The sequence below is a fragment of the Coffea arabica genome, chromosome 5c, assembly GCF_036785885.1.
Source record: "Coffea arabica cultivar ET-39 chromosome 5c, Coffea Arabica ET-39 HiFi, whole genome shotgun sequence".
NCBI classification, from domain to species: domain Eukaryota; kingdom Viridiplantae; phylum Streptophyta; class Magnoliopsida; order Gentianales; family Rubiaceae; genus Coffea; species Coffea arabica.
This window is the reverse complement of record NC_092319.1, coordinates 40,605,420-40,632,041: the sequence shown is the minus strand read 5'-3', so window position 1 is coordinate 40,632,041 and position 26,622 is coordinate 40,605,420. Positions and strand designations below refer to the sequence as shown.

At 34.2% G+C, this 26,622-nt stretch overlaps 1 pseudogene; it reads right to left on the bottom strand.

Annotated features, from left to right (window-relative positions):
• Positions 1-26,622, bottom strand: part of LOC113689457 (probable caffeine synthase MTL3) — a 114,774-nt pseudogene extending 88,152 nt beyond the window's left edge.

The following is a 26,622-nucleotide window of genomic DNA, read 5'->3' as shown; positions in this document are numbered from 1 at the left end:
ACCAAATGAGGTGAAAAGACGAAGTTTGATCAAAGATCTCAATACCTCAAATTCAGTAATTATGGTTTTTGATGCATTAAAGAGGTTTAGAATGCATGTTTAGATCATTTTACATGTGCGTGAACGATTTATTTTGACATAGAAATGATCCAGGGTGTATTTTGAAGAATTGAGGTCAAACTGAAAATTGCAAAAATTCTGCAATAAGTGCAGATTCAATGGATCCAAGGCCTCGGATCCACTTCTGCAATCAGAGAAAACTTCGAGCTTCTGGATCCAAGCTCGGATCCATATGGATCCAAGACCTCGGATCCACTTCTGCAATCAGAAAAAATTCGAGTTTCTTGATCCGAGCTCAATCATCATGATCCGACCTCGGATCCTTTCAAAAACGACCTCGGATCCTTTTAAAAACGAAGGCTTGGATCACTTTTCAACTCCACTTTTCTTCATGTTGGCTTGTTTTTAGTAAGTTTTAGTTGTTCGATTAATATTTTTGTGTGTTTTGTAGGTGGCAATGGCAAGAGTTCATGCAAATGATCTCAATTGTAAAGGTGTTTATATTAAGGCAAAAAGGGAGTTTTCATGTTCAATTGCTGCATTTCATGCATTTAAAGTGTTTCATGTTTAAGTTATATTCATGCATGATCATGTTAAATTTGAATTTTATTCAAAGAACATGAAGTAGGTTGAATGTGGAAGGTTGGCCAAGCAAATTTGGAGGAAAAACTGCAGAAAACAGCTTTTTCTGCAGCAAATCCGGCCATAAATCCGGCCAAATGTTGGCCGGATTGAAGGCCGGATAGTCAGGGGAGAAAAGAAAATTTTTTCGACCATTCTGGATAGAATCCGGCCTGAAATCCGGCCAAAAACTGGCCGGATTGTAAAAAAAAAAAACAAAAAAAAAAAAAAATTCTGCCCAGAATCCCTCCACGAATCCCTCCAATTTCTGGCCGGATTGTGAACAGTAACCAGTGTAAGATGAATCCGTTTCACGGATTTCTCACAATTTTTCTCCCTTCTTCTTCAACCCAACTCACACACTAACACCTCAAACACACACCACTCACTAAAACACCATTTTTCACCATTTAGTCTTCAAATAACCTTCACCAAATCACTTTCTCCCATCCTCTAGAGTGAATTTCATAGTTCATATTCTTTCAAAAACAACTCTAAAGTGGTTTCAAGCTTACCATTAGTTAGGGTTCTACCTTCTTGAAATCACTCAATTGAGGTCAAATTGGAGTAAGTTTCTTGGGGGTTTTCACATCATATTCATCTCTAAACATCACCAAACTACCTTGAGGTAACAATTCTTCACCTAACTTTGTTATTTGAATTTTGCCATGAATGAATATTTTCTATTTTTAGGCAATTTTTAATATGTGAAGTTAGGTGCATTTATTTGAGCTTATTGATGCTATTGGTGATTGTTAGTGATAACTATATTTTGTGATTTGCATTTATTGTACTTATTTGGTGAATTCTTGCTAGTTTTATGCTTAATTTGGCTTGATGACCAAGTTGCATATTAAGTGGCCAATGTAGCATTTTAATTAGCTTTGTGGGAGTTTATGATATTCATGTGAGTAATTTAGATTACCTAATGAATGAAAAGGTGCTTGGTTGAATAATTTCTTGAATTCTTAGGTAATTCTAAAAGAAGAGAAAATGGCCTTAATTGTTGAAATTCATAAATGCACTTATAATCCTTGTGGTTCAATGGTTTTTAGTATTTCATGAATTCTCAAGAAGGTCATTTATATTTTGGCTTGGTGTGTTTGTCTCCATTTTGAGATTGCTTTTGTACTTGTGGGGATTTGATCATTGATGACAAAATGTATAAATGGAACTTATTTTGTTCATGATTGTGGATTTTTTGTGTGAAATTAGCTTCCCTTTGCTTTGGATACTAATGCATATATTTGATTAGCAAGGATTAGCTCATTTCATGTTTTTATCCCTTGAACATTGTATGGTTCCACATGGTTGATCATCTTTCCTTTTTCCTTGACTTGCATGTTTTCTTTTTGTTGATTGCAACCTTTTATTTTTAAGAAATTTATTTGTTTTGATTTTGTCTTTTTCAGGGTGCAATAAGTGAACTCTCCATTCTTTCTCAAATACGGTTGGAAATTCGTCACTTGGCCATGGATTCTGATTACGCAAGTTCAATTGAGCAGTATTTTCTTTTACTCTTTATTTATTTTCCTTTTCTCACATTGAGGACAATGTGAAGTTTAAGTGTGGGGGAGGAAATATTTGAACTTGCATTTTAAGCCTATGTGATGATATTTTGTGGATTTAAATGCTTAGAAATGTTGGAATTGTGTTTGAAATGTTTGCCATGTGGATAATTTGCTTGAAATTGGGTTTGTTGGCAGGGAGTTTTCATCCATTTATAAGGAGAAACTCTGTAAAATTTTTTCTAAAATCTTTTCCAATATTTCACTATGGCCCAAAAGTTCTTCAAATTCTTGCATTTTCATTCAAAAAGGGCTAATTGTTCCAACCTTATTCTTCCAATTGTTGAAATGTTATATGTATTTTGGAAGGTTTAGTCCTCATTTAACTTGGAAATGTTTATTACGCAATTAGAATTTTTACATTTTAGAAAGTATATTTGGTAAAGTGAGGAAAATTATGCCTATAATTTTACATGTTTAATGAGATTTCTTCTCTTTACTTAATTTTGCAAGTAAGTGATTGATATAGTCGATAAAGGTTATACTCCTCCTTTGATTATTCCTATATATATATTTTTTTATGAGGGAAAAATAAAAAAAAATAATAAAAATAAAAAAAAAGAAGAAAAGAAAGTAAATAAAAATTGTTCTACTCCAATGATTCTCGTACCAAGTAACCGGGGGTTGGCATCTACAAATGTCGACATTCGCGTAAAAAGGTACTTGAATTAAGAGTATGCATTAGCAACTTGAATAAGTGAAATGTTGAATAACCGGGGATCTTCACCTAAAAGTGTCGATTTTCGCGTAAAAAGGCATTCTCACTATTTAAGTAAAATTTGTGTGAATAAATCCCTCTTAGTTATAGAATGTTGAGAAAAAGATGATTATAGGAGGAGGAAAGCTATAAATTGATTATGTGATTTGCTTATTTGTAAAATTAAGTTAGGGTAAGAGATTAAGTTTAACTTGTTGAATTTAGGGTATAATTATCTTTCCTTTACTTGATATTATGAGTATTTAGTGTAAATTGAATAATTGTATAATGATTATTTTCCAAGTCTTGAGGAATTAAATTGGACAAAGTGCATATATTGTTTCACCTCTTGAATCATTGCATCTGATTATGTGTGAATTGCTTGAGGACAAGCAATGATTTAAGTGTGGGGGAGTTTGATAAGTGACTAATTTACGTAATAATTGTATGACATTTTATATTATTTTTAGTCACTTTGGGTATATTATTGGAAGAAAATGATTCATTTTGGCTATAATTGGTATAAAATGCTTTTGTTCAATTAAATGAGGTTTATATCACTTTTTACTTGGATTTTGTGTATTTTGACAGTTTTGACACATTTTCGTATTTCGGCTATAACTTGAGCTACAATGATCGGATTGGGATGATTCTTGAACCCATTTGAAGATAAGAGATAGATCTACAACTTTGGTGAAGACATCTGAATCCAGTTTGAAGGTTTTCCAGGTCAAAAAGCCGAAGTACAGAGTCAATTGCTATTGGTCGAAACTAGAACAAGGCATGGAGCAGGCAAGGGTATTTCGGTCATATCTCAGCCTACACAGATCCAAATGAGGTGATTCTTGATGCATTGGAAAGATAACTCAAAAGGCTACAACTTTCATGTTTTAGACATGAGCTGGTTCAGCCTCTAACATCAAGAAAAGATCGGTTGAAGTTGAGCCAAAAACAGAGCAAGTGATCCACACTCGGATCCACTATTCATCCGAACCCTCGGCTGTTTCTGGGTTAGTGGATCCGAGCTCGGATCCATACGGATCCGAGGTACTGTAGCAGCTCGGATCACTGTAGCAGCCCAGATTTACTGTAGCAATCCGGCCGGAATTTGGCCGGATTTGTGGCCGGATTCCTGGCCGGATTGTGGTCAGAGAAGTCTGCTTTTTACGCGAAAAACTCAATTTCACCTCCACCAACTCACATGGGATGCTATACATGTGAGAAACATTCCCAGCTGTAAAAGGGAGATGTAATCCTCATTTCTTGACCAACCTTTCATCATAAAAAGAGCCAAATTCATTGCAAAAGAGAGAGAGAGGAGATAGAGCAAAAAAAGGGGATGATAGAGTAAGAGATAGAGAGACATACGGGAGAAGCTTGGAGTCTGCAGAAATGTAGCTCTTTCATCTTCCTAGTATTAGTTTAGCTTAGTATAGAGTAGTATAGTTCATCCATTCTTGTTTATTATCTAGATTAGGATGAAGATGGAGGATGAAGAAGGCAAGGAAGAAAGCTCATGTGACAAGGGTTGTATTCCTTCCAAACTCTTTATCTTTTGTATTTGATTCCAAGTTTAGTTAATATACAAGTTCTGGATTTTGTGTTTAATATGTGTTTTTAAAGTTTATACCTTGGGTTTGGTTGAACTTTCTATGATTGTTAGTGTTTATTATTTGGTTATTTGATTGCTATGATTTGAGCAAGTTATTTAGCACTTTGGCTTCTTAAATCATGATTAATCTGGTACCATTAATTGTGATTATCTAAGGTGTTGTTTCTGCAATGAATATTGAGATTTAACACTAGTTCAAGAAGTGCTAAACATAGGGAGTACACTCACGAAAGTAGAGGTGCACTTATGTGATTTTTAGTGATTCATATCATGTAATTTCATTGAAGAAATGAACTTGTAGCTAATTTCATAACCATGAAAATAGGTATGGATTAGTTATGAGTATAGTTGATTCACTACGAAAGTAGGTTTCACATGTTTAAGGAAATTACACCATAATTAGCCTAAATGTAGTATTCAATGATCCAAATGTAGCACTTGCATGAGTAGGGATACCACAACCTAAGGAGCTTTTATTTGTTATTTTGTATAATTTCAGTAGGTTAAATTTCTTATAATTCATTGATAGTCTAAATAATAGAGAAGCTTTAGTAATACCGGTAATTGTTCACTCTTTCCTGTGGGATCGACCCGATATATACCCTAAACTACCAGTTGACCTGTATACTTGCAGTGAACGGGTGTAATTCGGTTTTTTAACTTGTACGTATGTAAAATACCCGTCAAGTTTTTGGCGCCGTTGCCGGGGAAGATTTGGCAATATCGGTGTGAAGAGCAACTTTATTAGTTTAGACATAATATTAGTTATAATGTGAATGTTATTTTCTGTTATTTTTGTATTTTATGTGTATGTGTTTCATTACCTATTTTTCTTACTAATTTTGCTTTTGAGGTTGTTTAAAAGCAATTTTAGGTAATGAGAAGGGTAGGTCAATTTGGAGGACAATGCTTGAGAAGTGAAAGATTGGAAATGGATGGTTACCAAGTGCAAAGTTCCTTCAATAGAGGTAACCAAGAATTTACTGAATGTATGTCTTTTGAAGATGGTTTAAGGTGCTTAAAGGCTAAATTTGATGTTATGATGTTACAAGTTCAAATGGACACAATTATGCATGAAATTGAGCAAGGGAGGAATGTTAATACTTTTAATTCTTATCATGTGATTTGTGACTTGTGTGGAGGTTATCATGCTACTAATACATGTATGCAAGCACAAAATGTGGATTATTATGATGAATTAGAGCATTACAATCCTTGTTTTGATCAATATAGTGCTAATTGGAGCAATTCTCCTTCTTATGGTTGGGATAATCAATGTACTTATAATAATTCCTCATATTTTAACGATTACCAACCTGAATATGTCCAATATGAATCAAAATCATCTTGGGAGTTGGCAATTAAAATGGTAGCTAATGATTCTAAGCCATCTTGGGAGTTAGCTTTAGAAAAATTAGCTAATGCAACTTCTGACCGTTTTGACAGGATTGAGGAAAGAATAGATGAATTAGCTTCTCACTTTGGTAGAATACATGAGCAATTGAGTGCATTGTGTGAAGTTATTTCCTCTAATAATGAGCAAAATGATCCTAGTATGAATGGTGGGAATGTTGTATGTGAAAATGGGTTGCATTTTGATGAAAATGATGAATCTCAAGAGTGTTTTAATGAGCAAATATCCATTTCACATGATAATATCTTTGGAACTAACTTTGAGCCTCAAGAGGTGAGTTTTAATAACTCATTTTTCACCCCTCTTGAGGAGTGCATTGAAAGTATAGGTTCTAAAGGTATTCCTGCCCAAGATACTCTCATTGCATCTCCTTTGATAAGTTCTCAAGTGGTGTATATTCAAGGTAATATCTATGAAACACTTGGAATATGTAAGTCACTTCCATCTCTCAGATCATTAGATCATGTGGCTTTTTCTATTAAGTCACCTTACAATGATCCACCAAGGCCTAAAATGGTGGATTATTCGTTAACTAAGCCTCCTTGAAAAATGAGGTGAAATAGTCAAGCTATTGACTTTAAAGAAGCGCTTATTGGGAGGCAACCCAATGCTTGTTTAAGTTGGTGTTACTTTGGAGTGATTTTATGTTTAAAGTATAAGTTTGAGTAATTTTGTTGTTTTTCATTTGTAGGTTTTGGAAAAAGATACAAAAGTGACCAAATGAGGTGAAAAGACGAAGTTTGATCAAAAATCTCAATACCTCAAATTCAGTAATTATGGTTTTTGATGCATTAAAGAGGTTTAGAATGCATGTTTAGATCATTTTACATGTGCGTGAACGATTTATTTTGACATAGAAATGATCCAGGGTGTATTTTGAAGAATTGAGGTCAAACTGAAAATTGCAAAAATTCTGCAATAAGTGCAGATTCAATGGATCCAAGGCCTCGGATCCACTTCTGCAATCAGAGAAAACTTCGAGCTTCTGGATCCAAGCTCGGATCCATATGGATCCAAGACCTCGGATCCACTTCTGCAATCAGAAAAAATTCGAGTTTCTTGATCCGAGCTCAATCATCATGATCCGACCTCGGATCCTTTCAAAAACGACCTCGGATCCTTTTAAAAACGAAGGCTTGGATCACTTTTCAACTCCACTTTTCTTCATGCTGGCTTGTTTTTAGTAAGTTTTAGTTGTTCGATTAATATTTTTGTGTGTTTTGTAGGTGGCAATGGCAAGAGTTCATGCAAATGATCTCAATTGTAAAGGTGTTTATATTAAGGCAAAAAGGGAGTTTTCATGTTCAATTGCTGCATTTCATGCATTTAAAGTGTTTCATGTTTAAGTTATATTCATGCATGATCATGTTAAATTTGAATTTTATTCAAAGAACATGAAGTAGGTTGAATGTGGAAGGTTGGCCAAGCAAATTTGGAGGAAAAACTGCAGAAAACAGCTTTTTCTGCAGCAAATCCGGCCATAAATCCGGCCAAATGTTGGCCGGATTGAAGGCCGGATAGTCAGGGGAGAAAAGAAAATTTTTTCGACCATTCTGGATAGAATCCGGCCTGAAATCCGGCCAAAAACTGGCCGGATTGTAAAAAAAAAAAACAAAAAAAAAAAAAAATTCTGCCCAGAATCCCTCCACGAATCCCTCCAATTTCTGGCCGGATTGTGAACAGTAACCAGTGTAAGATGAATCCGTTTCACGGATTTCTCACAATTTTTCTCCCTTCTTCTTCAACCCAACTCACACACTAACACCTCAAACACACACCACTCACTAAAACACCATTTTTCACCATTTAGTCTTCAAATAACCTTCACCAAATCACTTTCTCCCATCCTCTAGAGTGAATTTCATAGTTCATATTCTTTCAAAAACAACTCTAAAGTGGTTTCAAGCTTACCATTAGTTAGGGTTCTACCTTCTTGAAATCACTCAATTGAGGTCAAATTGGAGTAAGTTTCTTGGGGGTTTTCACATCATATTCATCTCTAAACATCACCAAACTACCTTGAGGTAACAATTCTTCACCTAACTTTGTTATTTGAATTTTGCCATGAATGAATATTTTCTATTTTTAGGCAATTTTTAATATGTGAAGTTAGGTGCATTTATTTGAGCTTATTGATGCTATTGGTGATTGTTAGTGATAACTATATTTTGTGATTTGCATTTATTGTACTTATTTGGTGAATTCTTGCTAGTTTTATGCTTAATTTGGCTTGATGACCAAGTTGCATATTAAGTGGCCAATGTAGCATTTTAATTAGCTTTGTGGGAGTTTATGATATTCATGTGAGTAATTTAGATTACCTAATGAATGAAAAGGTGCTTGGTTGAATAATTTCTTGAATTCTTAGGTAATTCTAAAAGAAGAGAAAATGGCCTTAATTGTTGAAATTCATAAATGCACTTATAATCCTTGTGGTTCAATGGTTTTTAGTATTTCATGAATTCTCAAGAAGGTCATTTATATTTTGGCTTGGTGTGTTTGTCTCCATTTTGAGATTGCTTTTGTACTTGTGGGGATTTGATCATTGATGACAAAATGTATAAATGGAACTTATTTTGTTCATGATTGTGGATTTTTTGTGTGAAATTAGCTTCCCTTTGCTTTGGATACTAATGCATATATTTGATTAGCAAGGATTAGCTCATTTCATGTTTTTATCCCTTGAACATTGTATGGTTCCACATGGTTGATCATCTTTCCTTTTTCCTTGACTTGCATGTTTTCTTTTTGTTGATTGCAACCTTTTATTTTTAAGAAATTTATTTGTTTTGATTTTGTCTTTTTCAGGGTGCAATAAGTGAACTCTCCATTCTTTCTCAAATACGGTTGGAAATTCGTCACTTGGCCATGGATTCTGATTACGCAAGTTCAATTGAGCAGTATTTTCTTTTACTCTTTATTTATTTTCCTTTTCTCACATTGAGGACAATGTGAAGTTTAAGTGTGGGGGAGGAAATATTTGAACTTGCATTTTAAGCCTATGTGATGATATTTTGTGGATTTAAATGCTTAGAAATGTTGGAATTGTGTTTGAAATGTTTGCCATGTGGATAATTTGCTTGAAATTGGGTTTGTTGGCAGGGAGTTTTCATCCATTTATAAGGAGAAACTCTGTAAAATTTTTTCTAAAATCTTTTCCAATATTTCACTATGGCCCAAAAGTTCTTCAAATTCTTGCATTTTCATTCAAAAAGGGCTAATTGTTCCAACCTTATTCTTCCAATTGTTGAAATGTTATATGTATTTTGGAAGGTTTAGTCCTCATTTAACTTGGAAATGTTTATTACGCAATTAGAATTTTTACATTTTAGAAAGTATATTTGGTAAAGTGAGGAAAATTATGCCTATAATTTTACATGTTTAATGAGATTTCTTCTCTTTACTTAATTTTGCAAGTAAGTGATTGATATAGTCGATAAAGGTTATACTCCTCCTTTGATTATTCCTATATATATATTTTTTTATGAGGGAAAAATAAAAAAAAATAATAAAAATAAAAAAAAAGAAGAAAAGAAAGTAAATAAAAATTGTTCTACTCCAATGATTCTCGTACCAAGTAACCGGGGGTTGGCATCTACAAATGTCGACATTCGCGTAAAAAGGTACTTGAATTAAGAGTATGCATTAGCAACTTGAATAAGTGAAATGTTGAATAACCGGGGATCTTCACCTAAAAGTGTCGATTTTCGCGTAAAAAGGCATTCTCACTATTTAAGTAAAATTTGTGTGAATAAATCCCTCTTAGTTATAGAATGTTGAGAAAAAGATGATTATAGGAGGAGGAAAGCTATAAATTGATTATGTGATTTGCTTATTTGTAAAATTAAGTTAGGGTAAGAGATTAAGTTTAACTTGTTGAATTTAGGGTATAATTATCTTTCCTTTACTTGATATTATGAGTATTTAGTGTAAATTGAATAATTGTATAATGATTATTTTCCAAGTCTTGAGGAATTAAATTGGACAAAGTGCATATATTGTTTCACCTCTTGAATCATTGCATCTGATTATGTGTGAATTGCTTGAGGACAAGCAATGATTTAAGTGTGGGGGAGTTTGATAAGTGACTAATTTACGTAATAATTGTATGACATTTTATATTATTTTTAGTCACTTTGGGTATATTATTTGAAGAAAATGATTCATTTTGGCTATAATTGGTATAAAATGCTTTTGTTCAATTAAATGAGGTTTATATCACTTTTTACTTGGATTTTGTGTATTTTGACAGTTTTGACACATTTTCGTATTTCGGCTATAACTTGAGCTACAATGATCGGATTGGGATGATTCTTGAACCCATTTGAAGATAAGAGATAGATCTACAACTTTGGTGAAGACATCTGAATCCAGTTTGAAGGTTTTCCAGGTCAAAAAGCCGAAGTACAGAGTCAATTGCTATTGGTCGAAACTAGAACAAGGCATGGAGCAGGCAAGGGTATTTCGGTCATATCTCAGCCTACACAGATCCAAATGAGGTGATTCTTGATGCATTGGAAAGATAACTCAAAAGGCTACAACTTTCATGTTTTAGACATGAGCTGGTTCAGCCTCTAACATCAAGAAAAGATCGGTTGAAGTTGAGCCAAAAACAGAGCAAGTGATCCACACTCGGATCCACTATTCATCCGAACCCTCGGCTGTTTCTGGGTTAGTGGATCCGAGCTCGGATCCATACGGATCCGAGGTACTGTAGCAGCTCGGATCACTGTAGCAGCCCAGATTTACTGTAGCAATCCGGCCGGAATTTGGCCGGATTTGTGGCCGGATTCCTGGCCGGATTGTGGTCAGAGAAGTCTGCTTTTTACGCGAAAAACTCAATTTCACCTCCACCAACTCACATGGGATGCTATACATGTGAGAAACATTCCCAGCTGTAAAAGGGAGATGTAATCCTCATTTCTTGACCAACCTTTCATCATAAAAAGAGCCAAATTCATTGCAAAAGAGAGAGAGAGGAGATAGAGCAAAAAAAGGGGATGATAGAGTAAGAGATAGAGAGACATACGGGAGAAGCTTGGAGTCTGCAGAAATGTAGCTCTTTCATCTTCCTAGTATTAGTTTAGCTTAGTATAGAGTAGTATAGTTCATCCATTCTTGTTTATTATCTAGATTAGGATGAAGATGGAGGATGAAGAAGGCAAGGAAGAAAGCTCATGTGACAAGGGTTGTATTCCTTCCAAACTCTTTATCTTTTGTATTTGATTCCAAGTTTAGTTAATATACAAGTTCTGGATTTTGTGTTTAATATGTGTTTTTAAAGTTTATACCTTGGGTTTGGTTGAACTTTCTATGATTGTTAGTGTTTATTATTTGGTTATTTGATTGCTATGATTTGAGCAAGTTATTTAGCACTTTGGCTTCTTAAATCATGATTAATCTGGTACCATTAATTGTGATTATCTAAGGTGTTGTTTCTGCAATGAATATTGAGATTTAACACTAGTTCAAGAAGTGCTAAACATAGGGAGTACACTCACGAAAGTAGAGGTGCACTTATGTGATTTTTAGTGATTCATATCATGTAATTTCATTGAAGAAATGAACTTGTAGCTAATTTCATAACCATGAAAATAGGTATGGATTAGTTATGAGTATAGTTGATTCACTACGAAAGTAGGTTTCACATGTTTAAGGAAATTACACCATAATTAGCCTAAATGTAGTATTCAATGATCCAAATGTAGCACTTGCATGAGTAGGGATACCACAACCTAAGGAGCTTTTATTTGTTATTTTGTATAATTTCAGTAGGTTAAATTTCTTATAATTCATTGATAGTCTAAATAATAGAGAAGCTTTAGTAATACCGGTAATTGTTCACTCTTTCCTGTGGGATCGACCCGATATATACCCTAAACTACCAGTTGACCTGTATACTTGCAGTGAACGGGTGTAATTCGGTTTTTTAACTTGTACGTATGTAAAATACCCGTCAAGTTTTTGGCGTCGTTGCCGGGGAAGATTTGGCAATATCGGTGTGAAGAGCAACTTTATTAGTTTAGACATAATATTAGTTATAATGTGAATGTTATTTTCTGTTATTTTTGTATTTTATGTGTATGTGTTTCATTACCTATTTTTCTTACTAATTTTGCTTTTGAGGTTGTTTAAAAGCAATTTTAGGTAATGAGAAGGGTAGGTCAATTTGGAGGACAATGCTTGAGAAGTGAAAGATTGGAAATGGATGGTTACCAAGTGCAAAGTTCCTTCAATAGAGGTAACCAAGAATTTACTGAATGTATGTCTTTTGAAGATGGTTTAAGGTGCTTAAAGGCTAAATTTGATGTTATGATGTTACAAGTTCAAATGGACACAATTATGCATGAAATTGAGCAAGGGAGGAATGTTAATACTTTTAATTCTTATCATGTGATTTGTGACTTGTGTGGAGGTTATCATGCTACTAATACATGTATGCAAGCACAAAATGTGGATTATTATGATGAATTAGAGCATTACAATCCTTGTTTTGATCAATATAGTGCTAATTGGAGCAATTCTCCTTCTTATGGTTGGGATAATCAATGTACTTATAATAATTCCTCATATTTTAACGATTACCAACCTGAATATGTCCAATATGAATCAAAATCATCTTGGGAGTTGGCAATTAAAATGGTAGCTAATGATTCTAAGCCATCTTGGGAGTTAGCTTTAGAAAAATTAGCTAATGCAACTTCTGACCGTTTTGACAGGATTGAGGAAAGAATAGATGAATTAGCTTCTCACTTTGGTAGAATACATGAGCAATTGAGTGCATTGTGTGAAGTTATTTCCTCTAATAATGAGCAAAATGATCCTAGTATGAATGGTGGGAATGTTGTATGTGAAAATGGGTTGCATTTTGATGAAAATGATGAATCTCAAGAGTGTTTTAATGAGCAAATATCCATTTCACATGATAATATCTTTGGAACTAACTTTGAGCCTCAAGAGGTGAGTTTTAATAACTCATTTTTCACCCCTCTTGAGGAGTGCATTGAAAGTATAGGTTCTAAAGGTATTCCTGCCCAAGATACTCTCATTGCATCTCCTTTGATAAGTTCTCAAGTGGTGTATATTCAAGGTAATATCTATGAAACACTTGGAATATGTAAGTCACTTCCATCTCTCAGATCATTAGATCATGTGGCTTTTTCTATTAAGTCACCTTACAATGATCCACCAAGGCCTAAAATGGTGGATTATTCGTTAACTAAGCCTCCTTGAAAAATGAGGTGAAATAGTCAAGCTATTGACTTTAAAGAAGCGCTTATTGGGAGGCAACCCAATGCTTGTTTAAGTTGGTGTTACTTTGGAGTGATTTTATGTTTAAAGTATAAGTTTGAGTAATTTTGTTGTTTTTCATTTGTAGGTTTTGGAAAAAGATACAAAAGTGACCAAATGAGGTGAAAAGACGAAGTTTGATCAAAAATCTCAATACCTCAAATTCAGTAATTATGGTTTTTGATGCATTAAAGAGGTTTAGAATGCATGTTTAGATCATTTTACATGTGCGTGAACGATTTATTTTGACATAGAAATGATCCAGGGTGTATTTTGAAGAATTGAGGTCAAACTGAAAATTGCAAAAATTCTGCAATAAGTGCAGATTCAATGGATCCAAGGCCTCGGATCCACTTCTGCAATCAGAGAAAACTTCGAGCTTCTGGATCCAAGCTCGGATCCATATGGATCCAAGACCTCGGATCCACTTCTGCAATCAGAAAAAATTCGAGTTTCTTGATCCGAGCTCAATCATCATGATCCGACCTCGGATCCTTTCAAAAACGACCTCGGATCCTTTTAAAAACGAAGGCTTGGATCACTTTTCAACTCCACTTTTCTTCATGTTGGCTTGTTTTTAGTAAGTTTTAGTTGTTCGATTAATATTTTTGTGTGTTTTGTAGGTGGCAATGGCAAGAGTTCATGCAAATGATCTCAATTGTAAAGGTGTTTATATTAAGGCAAAAAGGGAGTTTTCATGTTCAATTGCTGCATTTCATGCATTTAAAGTGTTTCATGTTTAAGTTATATTCATGCATGATCATGTTAAATTTGAATTTTATTCAAAGAACATGAAGTAGGTTGAATGTGGAAGGTTGGCCAAGCAAATTTGGAGGAAAAACTGCAGAAAACAGCTTTTTCTGCAGCAAATCCGGCCATAAATCCGGCCAAATGTTGGCCGGATTGAAGGCCGGATAGTCAGGGGAGAAAAGAAAATTTTTTCGACCATTCTGGATAGAATCCGGCCTGAAATCCGGCCAAAAACTGGCCGGATTGTAAAAAAAAAAAACAAAAAAAAAAAAAAATTCTGCCCAGAATCCCTCCACGAATCCCTCCAATTTCTGGCCGGATTGTGAACAGTAACCAGTGTAAGATGAATCCGTTTCACGGATTTCTCACAATTTTTCTCCCTTCTTCTTCAACCCAACTCACACACTAACACCTCAAACACACACCACTCACTAAAACACCATTTTTCACCATTTAGTCTTCAAATAACCTTCACCAAATCACTTTCTCCCATCCTCTAGAGTGAATTTCATAGTTCATATTCTTTCAAAAACAACTCTAAAGTGGTTTCAAGCTTACCATTAGTTAGGGTTCTACCTTCTTGAAATCACTCAATTGAGGTCAAATTGGAGTAAGTTTCTTGGGGGTTTTCACATCATATTCATCTCTAAACATCACCAAACTACCTTGAGGTAACAATTCTTCACCTAACTTTGTTATTTGAATTTTGCCATGAATGAATATTTTCTATTTTTAGGCAATTTTTAATATGTGAAGTTAGGTGCATTTATTTGAGCTTATTGATGCTATTGGTGATTGTTAGTGATAACTATATTTTGTGATTTGCATTTATTGTACTTATTTGGTGAATTCTTGCTAGTTTTATGCTTAATTTGGCTTGATGACCAAGTTGCATATTAAGTGGCCAATGTAGCATTTTAATTAGTTTTGTGGGAGTTTATGATATTCATGTGAGTAATTTAGATTACCTAATGAATGAAAAGGTGCTTGGTTGAATAATTTCTTGAATTCTTAGGTAATTCTAAAAGAAGAGAAAATGGCCTTAATTGTTGAAATTCATAAATGCACTTATAATCCTTGTGGTTCAATGGTTTTTAGTATTTCATGAATTCTCAAGAAGGTCATTTATATTTTGGCTTGGTGTGTTTGTCTCCATTTTGAGATTGCTTTTGTACTTGTGGGGATTTGATCATTGATGACAAAATGTATAAATGGAACTTATTTTGTTCATGATTGTGGATTTTTTGTGTGAAATTAGCTTCCCTTTGCTTTGGATACTAATGCATATATTTGATTAGCAAGGATTAGCTCATTTCATGTTTTTATCCCTTGAACATTGTATGGTTCCACATGGTTGATCATCTTTCCTTTTTCCTTGACTTGCATGTTTTCTTTTTGTTGATTGCAACCTTTTATTTTTAAGAAATTTATTTGTTTTGATTTTGTCTTTTTCAGGGTGCAATAAGTGAACTCTCCATTCTTTCTCAAATACGGTTGGAAATTCGTCACTTGGCCATGGATTCTGATTACGCAAGTTCAATTGAGCAGTATTTTCTTTTACTCTTTATTTATTTTCCTTTTCTCACATTGAGGACAATGTGAAGTTTAAGTGTGGGGGAGGAAATATTTGAACTTGCATTTTAAGCCTATGTGATGATATTTTGTGGATTTAAATGCTTAGAAATGTTGGAATTGTGTTTGAAATGTTTGCCATGTGGATAATTTGCTTGAAATTGGGTTTGTTGGCAGGGAGTTTTCATCCATTTATAAGGAGAAACTCTGTAAAATTTTTTCTAAAATCTTTTCCAATATTTCACTATGGCCCAAAAGTTCTTCAAATTCTTGCATTTTCATTCAAAAAGGGCTAATTGTTCCAACCTTATTCTTCCAATTGTTGAAATGTTATATGTATTTTGGAAGGTTTAGTCCTCATTTAACTTGGAAATGTTTATTACGCAATTAGAATTTTTACATTTTAGAAAGTATATTTGGTAAAGTGAGGAAAATTATGCCTATAATTTTACATGTTTAATGAGATTTCTTCTCTTTACTTAATTTTGCAAGTAAGTGATTGATATAGTCGATAAAGGTTATACTCCTCCTTTGATTATTCCTATATATATATTTTTTTATGAGGGAAAAATAAAAAAAAATAATAAAAATAAAAAAAAAGAAGAAAAGAAAGTAAATAAAAATTGTTCTACTCCAATGATTCTCGTACCAAGTAACCGGGGGTTGGCATCTACAAATGTCGACATTCGCGTAAAAAGGTACTTGAATTAAGAGTATGCATTAGCAACTTGAATAAGTGAAATGTTGAATAACCGGGGATCTTCACCTAAAAGTGTCGATTTTCGCGTAAAAAGGCATTCTCACTATTTAAGTAAAATTTGTGTGAATAAATCCCTCTTAGTTATAGAATGTTGAGAAAAAGATGATTATAGGAGGAGGAAAGCTATAAATTGATTATGTGATTTGCTTATTTGTAAAATTAAGTTAGGGTAAGAGATTAAGTTTAACTTGTTGAATTTAGGGTATAATTATCTTTCCTTTACTTGATATTATGAGTATTTAGTGTAAATTGAATAATTGTATAATGATTATTTTCCAAGTCTTGAGGAATTAAATTGGACAAAGTGCATATATTGTTTCACCTCTTGAATCATTGCATCTGATTATGTGTGAATTGCTTGAGGACAAGCAATGATTTAAGTGTGGGGGAGTTTGATAAGTGACTAATTTACGTAATAATTGTATGACATTTTATATTATTTTTAGTCACTTTGGGTATATTATTGGAAGAAAATGATTCATTTTGGCTATAATTGGTATAAAATGCTTTTGTTCAATTAAATGAGGTTTATATCACTTTTTACTTGGATTTTGTGTATTTTGACAGTTTTGACACATTTTCATATTTCGGCTATAACTTGAGCTACAATGATCGGATTGGGATGATTCTTGAACCCATTTGAAGATAAGAGATAGATCTACAACTTTGGTGAAGACATCTGAATCCAGTTTGAAGGTTTTCCAGGTCAAAAAGCCGAAGTACAGAGTCAATTGCTATTGGTCGAAACTAGAACAAGGCATGGAGCAGGCAAGGGTATTTCGGTCATATCTCAGCCTACACAGATCCAAATGAGGTGATTCTTGATGCATTGGAAAGATAACTCAAAAGGCTACAACTTTCATGTTTTAGACATGAGCTGGTTCAGCCTCTAACATCAAGAAAAGATCGGTTGAAGTTGAGCCAAAAACAGAGCAAGTGATCCACACTCGGATCCACTATTCATCCGAACCCTCGGCTGTTTCTGGGTTAGTGGATCCGAGCTCGGATCCATACGGATCCGAGGTACTGTAGCAGCTCGGATCACTGTAGCAGCCCAGATTTACTGTAGCAATCCGGCCGGAATTTGGCCGGATTTGTGGCCGGATTCCTGGCCGGATTGTGGTCAGAGAAGTCTGCTTTTTACGCGGAAAACTCAATTTCACCTCCACCAACTCACATGGGATGCTATACATGTGAGAAACATTCCCAGCTGTAAAAGGGAGATGTAATCCTCATTTCTTGACCAATCTTTCATCATAAAAAGAGCCAAATTCATTGCAAAAGAGAGAGAGAGGAGATAGAGCAAAAAAAGGGGATGATAGAGTAAGAGATAGAGAGACATACGGGAGAAGCTTGGAGTCTGCAGAAATGTAGCTCTTTCATCTTCCTAGTATTAGTTTAGCTTAGTATAGAGTAGTATAGTTCATCCATTCTTGTTTATTATCTAGATTAGGATGAAGATGGAGGATGAAGAAGGCAAGGAAGAAAGCTCATGTGACAAGGGTTGTATTCCTTCCAAACTCTTTATCTTTTGTATTTGATTCCAAGTTTAGTTAATATACAAGTTCTGGATTTTGTGTTTAATATGTGTTTTTAAAGTTTATACCTTGGGTTTGGTTGAACTTTCTATGATTGTTAGTGTTTATTATTTGGTTATTTGATTGCTATGATTTGAGCAAGTTATTTAGCACTTTGGCTTCTTAAATCATGATTAATCTGGTACCATTAATTGTGATTATCTAAGGTGTTGTTTCTGCAATGAATATTGAGATTTAACACTAGTTCAAGAAGTGCTAAACATAGGGAGTACACTCACGAAAGTAGAGGTGCACTTATGTGGTTTTTAGTGATTCATATCATGTAATTTCATTGAAGAAATGAACTTGTAGCTAATTTCATAACCATGAAAATAGGTATGGATTAGTTATGAGTATAGTTGATTCACTACGAAAGTAGGTTTCACATGTTTAAGGAAATTACACCATAATTAGCCTAAATGTAGTATTCAATGATCCAAATGTAGCACTTGCATGAGTAGTTAGGGATACCACAACCTAAGGAGCTTTTATTTGTTATTTTGTATAATTTCAGTAGGTTAAATTTCTTATAATTCATTGATAGTCTAAATAATAGAGAAGCTTTAGTAATACCGGTAATTGTTCACTCTTCCCTGTGGGATCGACCCGATATATACCCTAAACTACCAGTTGACCTGTATACTTGCAGTGAACGGGTGTAATTCGGTTTTTTAACTTGTACGTATGTAAAATACCCGTCACTAGTCTATTGCTGTCTTCTCTTAATGTTTCTCCGCCGCCCTCCTTTTAGCCAATCGAGTGTTTGTTTCTATAAATGATAGCTTCCCTTTTTGTTCTCCTTGAGTTGGTGCCAAAAGGATTCTCTGAAGATGTTTCCTAATTCCATGCAACTTCAAAACACATCTCCCAAAAATAGTGGCGGCTACCAGGGATAAGTCTGGCGTCCGTCTTTTTGGACGTAACTCTGCGGTCTTTGACATGGGCACGCTCTGGAATGAATAGTCTTATGGAATTTGGCCTCTTTTCACTACTTTTGATACCAACCGCCTACAACTAACACAAATACCAATTATGAGTAGAAGCCTATTACTTTGCATAATAAGTGGTCAAAATTGAGACCAAATACCATCAAATAAAATGCACAATTGTCTCACTATCATGGACTTAAGTGAGTTTAATTGTGCTAAGGGTATCAGCCTAAGTGCCATATGCACCAGTCCAAGAGAGTTTTAGAAGGCCCACACCCCAGTCTAAGAGTGGTTTTGGTTTGGCATCAAATTAAAAGAGCAAGTCATGGCTCTTTGGGCCATTAAACATTTAGTATTATTTAGACTCTTTTGTATTTTCAGTTTTAGGTGCCTTTTGGGTCTAGCAATTATTTCCAAAGATTTTGTACTTTCTCTTTTATACTTTTTTTTTGTTATAGTAAATCTATTACCCCTTCGCCCGTGGACATAGGTCAATTTGACCAAACCACGTAAAATTTTTGGTGTCTCTGTTTGATTTATTTGTTTTGCTATTGTCATTATTGAGTTACCAAGAACCTTACTAATTCTCCTTGGTCAATTTTCTAGGATTAGACCTAACAATATGTTATCAAAAAATTGTTGCGTAAATAAGATTGTGGCAATGGCATTTGTTGAATATTAAAGTTGATTTTTTTGAGACTAATGAAGAGCAATTAGTTTATCATTTATCATTGTTACTTTCTTGTAGAGTCTAGAATTATCTTTTAGTTTATTGATGTCATTTAGTTGTTAGTTGATATTAATTATGAGAGGTTCCTATTCTTGTGTACACATAATCGTATCTGATATGAGTAAGACAATAAGAGGAGTTGTTTTCTTGTGTGAATACAGTTCATTCTAAACTATCTTTTTCACAGCTTATTACTGGCCCTGGGCTAGTGTACTTTGTTCTACATCATTTTCTACATGGTATCAGAGCTTCAAGGGTGATTGCTATCTCTGTCTTGTCCCTTGGTGAAGAAGATCAGCTGGGACGATGGACTCTACATGACGTTTTAATGGACTGGGAATGGAGTTGCTGAATCAATTCAATTACAAGATATAGAGGTCTTGCATGGAATCCTATTTGGTTGGTGAAGATATGTGGGATGTGGTTGGTGGTGATAAAACTAAGCCACCAGAATCTAATGAACAAAATGTTGAAGCGATTAAGAAATGGAGAAGTTTGAATGGCAAGGCTGAGTTTGCTCTAAAAAGATCTAACTCTCGTGGTCTCTTTGAGTATATTATCAAGGGCAAGTCTGCAAAAGAGATTTGGGAAACTCTCAATCAGCTATACAACAAAAAGGATGTAAATCAGCTGCAAATGCTAAAGAATGAGTTGGCAAATGCAACACAAGGTGAAGTCTCAATTTCTCAGTTCTTTGTCAAGATAAAAAACCTGTGTTCAGAGATATCATTACTAGATCCAGATGAGCCGATCTCTGAAGCACGGTTAAAACGCCACATTGTTCGAGGCTTGAAACCAAATACACTCCTTTTATTACATCTATTCAAGGATGGGCACAGCAACCATCTTTGGAAGAGTTGGAGAACTAACAATGGTATAGAATTCACTTCTAATGATTTCTTTCTTTCTGTCGGCAACTTGGAATAAGAAGGTAGCTCTCTTGTGTAGAAACCCCCTAACAAAATGGGGTCATTGAAAGAAAAATTCAACATATTACTAAGACTTGCAAGAACTGGTTACATGCTAAGAATTTGCCGAAATTTTTATGGACCAAAGGTATGATATGTGCAACATATGTCATTAATCATGCCTCTCAGTCCAACCAATATGAGTTGATATACGGAGAGAAGCCTAGCATCAAACACTTTCAAATGTTTGGTTCAATCTGCTATGTTCATGTTCTAGATTCCAAAAGGAGCAAACTTGATTCCAAAACAAAGAAGTGCATTTTTATAGGGTATGATGATAGAAAGAAAGGTTGGAAATGCATAGATCCTAAAAATCACAAGTTTACCGTTTCCATAGATGTTGTGTTTGATGAGATATCGAGCTACTACACTCTAAAAGGGACCACTTCAAATTAGAATCTTCATGTACCAGATACAACTATCCAGCCTATGTTAGTTGAAGCTTCAAATGGTTATTATAGTTTTCAAGGTTCCATGTCATGTGAAAGGGGGAGCATAAGTTATTAAAATGAGACTGAGCAATCTCTTCAAGATGCTTCTTCAAAGCAATCATCATAATTAGTAAATCAAAGGCCAAGGAGAAGTATCATTAAACCAGCCCGTTATCAAGATGAAAACTTAATTACTACTTACTCGTGTTATTTTGTAGGACCAATGGATAAAGATGAACCATCAGGCAATGAAGAGGCCAACGATTCAAAGGATAGGGAGCTTGCTATGGATGAAGAAATGAAAGCATTAATGAAAAACGAAACTTGGGATCTTGTCCCAAGGACTGGAAATGTACACCCTATCATATGTAAATGGGTTTATAAGCTGAAAAGGAGAGCAGATGGCAGCATAGACAGGTTCAAAGCAAGGCTGGTTGCTCGTGGCTTTTCTCAAAAACACGGTGAAGATTTTGAAGAAACCTTTAGTCCTATGGCAAAAATGACATCATTTCGACTTCTAATCTCCTTGGCAACATCTCAAGGGAGGAAACTATGGCAACTTGATGTGAAAAATGCATTTCTATATGGTGAGCTAGATAAACACATTTACATGGAACAACCAACAGATTACATCTCTAAGACCTATTTTGACTTTGTTTGCAAAATCAACAAGGCATTTTACGGACTAAAACAAACTCTAAGAGCCTAGTATAGAAAGATTGTTGAATATTTGCATTTTTATGGTTATATTGCTAGCCATTCTGATTCTAGTTTATTTATTTAAAATTCTGGAGATCTGCATATAGTGGTATTGTTGTATGTGGATGGCATGATAATAACAGGAAATGATGGAAAAGAAGTTGCAAATCTAAGAGCTAAACTTTCAACAAGATTTGAAATCTGCTAAGAAGCTTGTTGACAGATTTGGAATGAAGACTAGCAAGAAATTTTCTACCTATCTTGATGCAAATGCAAAGATTAAGAGCAAGAAGGGCTCACTTCTTTTGGATCCGCGTCCTTTTCGTGCATTGGTTGGAAATCTTCTTTATTTGACTATATCAAAGCCAAATATCATGTTTTCAGTCAACTTTATAAGTTAGTTCATGCAACCACCACGGAAGCTACATTTAGAAACGGCAAGGAAAATTTTGAAGTATATAAGCACCATATTTGATATGGGATTACTGTACAAGAGTGGAGCTGATTTTTCACTACATAGATACACAAATGTTGATTTGGAAGGACGTTTGGATGATCGTAATTCTACTTCAGCATATGTATATCTGTGTGGTTCAATAGCAGTGTCATGATGTAGTAGGAAACAAGATTCTATTTCGCTATCAACAACAAGGACGGAATACAAAGCCGCTGCTCTTGCTGCTAAAGAATGTGTATGGCCTAGAAGGCTTGTTAAAGATATTTATCTTCCTATTTCTGGACCCACTAAAGTTTTTGGTGACAATCAAAGTGCTATCAAGCTTGCTTCCAAACTAGTTTGTCGTGCAAGAACCAAACATATTGAATTAAAGCACCATTTCATTGGAGAGAAAATTCTTGATGGTATTATCAAAGTTCTACACATACAAAGTGATAAGAATGTTGCAAATATTTTAACGAAGGCACTTTCTAGGGCAGCTTTTGAGGTGCTTAAGGCCAAACTTGGATTAGTTTCCAAAAAATCACTTTAAGAGGGAGTGTTGAATATTAAAGTTGATTTTTTTTAGACTAATAAAGAGCAATTAGTTTGTCATTTACCACTGTTACTTTTTTGTAGAGTCTAGAATTATCTTTTGGTTTACTAATGCCATTTAGTTGTTAGTTGGTATTAATTGTGAGGGGTTCATGTCTTTCTGTATATATAATTGTATCTTATGTGAGCAGGACAACAAGAGGAGTTGTTTTCTTATGTAAATACAGTTCATTCTTAACTATCTTTTTCACAGCTTATTACTAGTCCTGGGCTGGTGTACTATGTTCTACATCATTTTCTATAGCATTAACACTAACCTTGATAATGCCTACTATTTCTTTTCTTTTCTTTTTTGTCCCTCCCTCCTTTTCTCACACTCTTCTTACTCTCAACTCAGATTTAAGATTCGAAGCGTGAACCTGATAGTGGGGAAAACTCCTCCCCTTACCAATGGGTCCTCAATAGTACATACTAATTCTGGTATGCAATGCAATTTAGTCAATAAATTACTTGGATCTATAAGTTCTGAATTTGTTGATTTAAGTCATCAAATGAGCAAGTAGAAATTCACCATATATGATCCTTCAATAGAGAGAGAGAGAGAGAATTCTTTTTCCTGCACATCTGCTCAAGCAATTTTTGCAGTCGACAAATTGAAAACCAATTAAAGTTTGAGTCATTCTAACGAATAGCTTATGAGACAAACCTATTTTGGAGAAGCCTTGATTTGCATATCAAAAACCCTGTGAATCTAGATGCTTTTCTATGAGGGAAAAATACACATTTCATCCCCAATGTTTAAGGTGTTAATCAATTTCGTCCCTAAAGTTTCATGCAAAACATATTTCATCCTCATTATTTTGTAATTTTGACCAATTTTGTCTAAAGTTTGTATATAACAATTTCATCCTCATAATTTTATAATTCCTACCAATTAAGGACAATTAAATGATTGTTAACCAATTTAGACATAATAACGTTACATGTCCTATTAATAATTGTATTATGGATACTTAATTCAATTATTGATTAAATTATAGAAATAACAACAAGTGTTTTTGGATAGGAGACTATCTCTTTTTTTTTTCCTTTTAAATTGTGATATGATGTATTTGAGACAAAATAAATAGATTGAAAGATAAATAGATGATTGAAAAACATGTATATGATACAACAAACAAAATTTTGCAAATAAATGACAATCCAAACCATTTGTTCTTTCGCAGTAATATTTTTCTCCAATTAGTTGGAATGGGTTTCTTTGACATTTTTCTCCAATTGGCTATAGCAGGGGTTGTTTCTTTTCCACTGATTTCATTTTTTTTGGATCTTCAAGTTTGATTGTGATTAAGAAAGGAGTAATGGTGGCTAAAAATTTCTTAGTCTTTTTTGTACGAAAATGAGAAAGTGAATTAAGAAAAGATTTTTGAGTTTTTGTTGATCCAATAAATTTTTTTTTAACTAATAGGCATGCCATGGTCAAGTGACGCTATTTCGTTCAAATTATTTGACAATCTACCAATTGTCCTCAATTAACCAAATTTATGAAACTATGAGGATGATATGTGTTTGCATAAAACTTTAAACATGAAATTAATCAAAATTATAAAATTATAAGAATGAAATGTGTTTTGCATGAAATTTTAGAGATGAAATTGGTTAACACCTTAAACATTAGGGATGAAAAGTGCATTTTACCCTTTTTATAATCATCAGCCTTGCACTGTTCAGCTTTTATTGTTCTTGGTTAATTGTAGAGATAACCATTTTCTGTCGTCCATGCTTTATCCAATAACAATGACTTAGTTTTATCTCATTTTCTTCTGATTATTAATGCTTTAATCATTTTGCAACTTCCAATGCCCCTATACCATGGGAGGTCTCCTACCAGGAATGTTATTGATTGTCGATGGGAAACTTCTAACGTTTCAATCTGGTTCAAACTCAAGTCAACCAATGCTACAATTCTGGACAGGCTAGACGGTTGAGTAGGACCGGGTTTGGATTCATTTTGCTCGTTTTGAGTTCTTTTTGTGGGTGAAATCAGAATAATACTTGTGATATATTGAAAAAGGGTTAATGGCAAAATGTACCCTTGAACTATCTTTAATGTGTAAGTTGCATCCTAAAGTCAAAACTATGGTTTATGTTTATCAGTCTTTTACTTGCTGCCAATTTGCATCACTTTTCTTTTATTCCTCTTTTTTCTCTCAAAAAGAACAGCTACTGTAAGAAACCTTTTTCTATTTAGTTTTCCCTTTGGAAAAAAGTATCAGCAATAGTCACACAAATTCCAATTTTTTTCCTGGAGAAAAAAATAAAACATCTAAAAAAATAAGGCATTGCATGAAAGAAAATGAGGAATAGAAGGATCTGTTGATAAAGGGTTGAGAGAACATTACAGCCACATGGATGCTCTCCTCAAGTTCTAGCTCCAATGGGCGATCTGCGACTCCATTCTAGTCCCGCTGGTTAGTTAAAATTTGATGAACGTAAACTCTTGTTTTGACTTATCAACTTGTTAAGAAGCCAAGAGGATAAAGGAAAGATAAGATGTTTTAATTTTCTAGACACTTGGTAATTTCTGATGAAGGGGGCAAAAGGAATAAAGAGAAAATTGCGACAGTGCATTTGATATGGGAATTTGGGGATTGATGAAATTTGTAGAAATAGGATTTGAGAAAACTAGTGGAGAGAGGAGAGACAAAATATGAAAGAAAATAAGATGGAATTTTGGGTTTTAAACAGTTCCTAGCAGGATAAAAATGTCATCACAACATTTTTTTATGTTGGCTTATATTTGATTAGAGTAAGGTGCCAAAACTTGATCCATTAAGGTGGTCAAATGCTAAAACTCAATTGTATACGAGGCAAGTCATAAACTAATAATAGTTGAGGGGGTATTTTGCAATTAACCCTTTGTATGAGTGTTCAACTTTGAAAATTTTTTAAACTAACAAAAAAAAAACGAAAGAAAACTAGTTAACCCAAGCGGTCCAACTGGCTGAACCAATCAACCTATTTATCGGGTTAATGGTTAACCAGTCCACTCACAGAGCAGGTTTCCAAAATATTGGTCGCAAGTACTTTTTATCATTCTAAGCCAGTATTACAAAGTCGACAGATATCAATATCTACTAGGACTGCATGACATGTAAACACAAACTGTAGAGGATCAACTTTCTGTAGAGGGTACAATTTCTAAAGATTGTATAAGATAGGAATCTTTTTTTTTAAATTTTATCGACTATCCTCAAAATAAAATTGCAAAAGTATTCCAATTATGTGTGCCAGTTTAATTATATACATAACCTTTATGTTAATACTGCACTTTTTTATTATAGCTGTATAAAAATTGAGTCCTGAAGTTTGAAAACTACGCACCTGAGAGAGCCAGTGGAGACTAAAAGATGAATGTATAAAATGGATGGAATGGTCTGGAAAAAGTCTACCATAGAAGGAGCCAGGCATAGCAGCAATGAAGCATGATCCTGATTAACGCCCATATTTCTCAAGATTATCATAAAACAGTGGCAATGACTTGAAAATAGAGTTGAAATCATTGGACTCGAGATCATTCAAGAAAACTTGAATGTAGGGTAGCCCATAATTCATTTTACGGGATTCACTGTCAATGAGCTCTATAATCTCCTTGACGGAAGCCAAAGTATTTGGCCCTGATGCACATCCCAAATCTCCTACTATTATGCACTCTTTTGAGGGCAAATTCAGTCGACAAAACTGTTGTATGCTTTTTTCAAGTGCATGCTTTGCCTTCTTTGATACTAGACTCTGAAAGATTGAATTTTGGAGAAATTAGAGACTTCGATTCATACCAGATGTAGAGTAGAGAAATAATCTCCCGCTTGGACACTTACCTGAATTGATGAATTCATGGCATAGCTTGCATTGTCTTCCCCTTCTTTCATGTGAAGAACTGTTCTAACATCCAT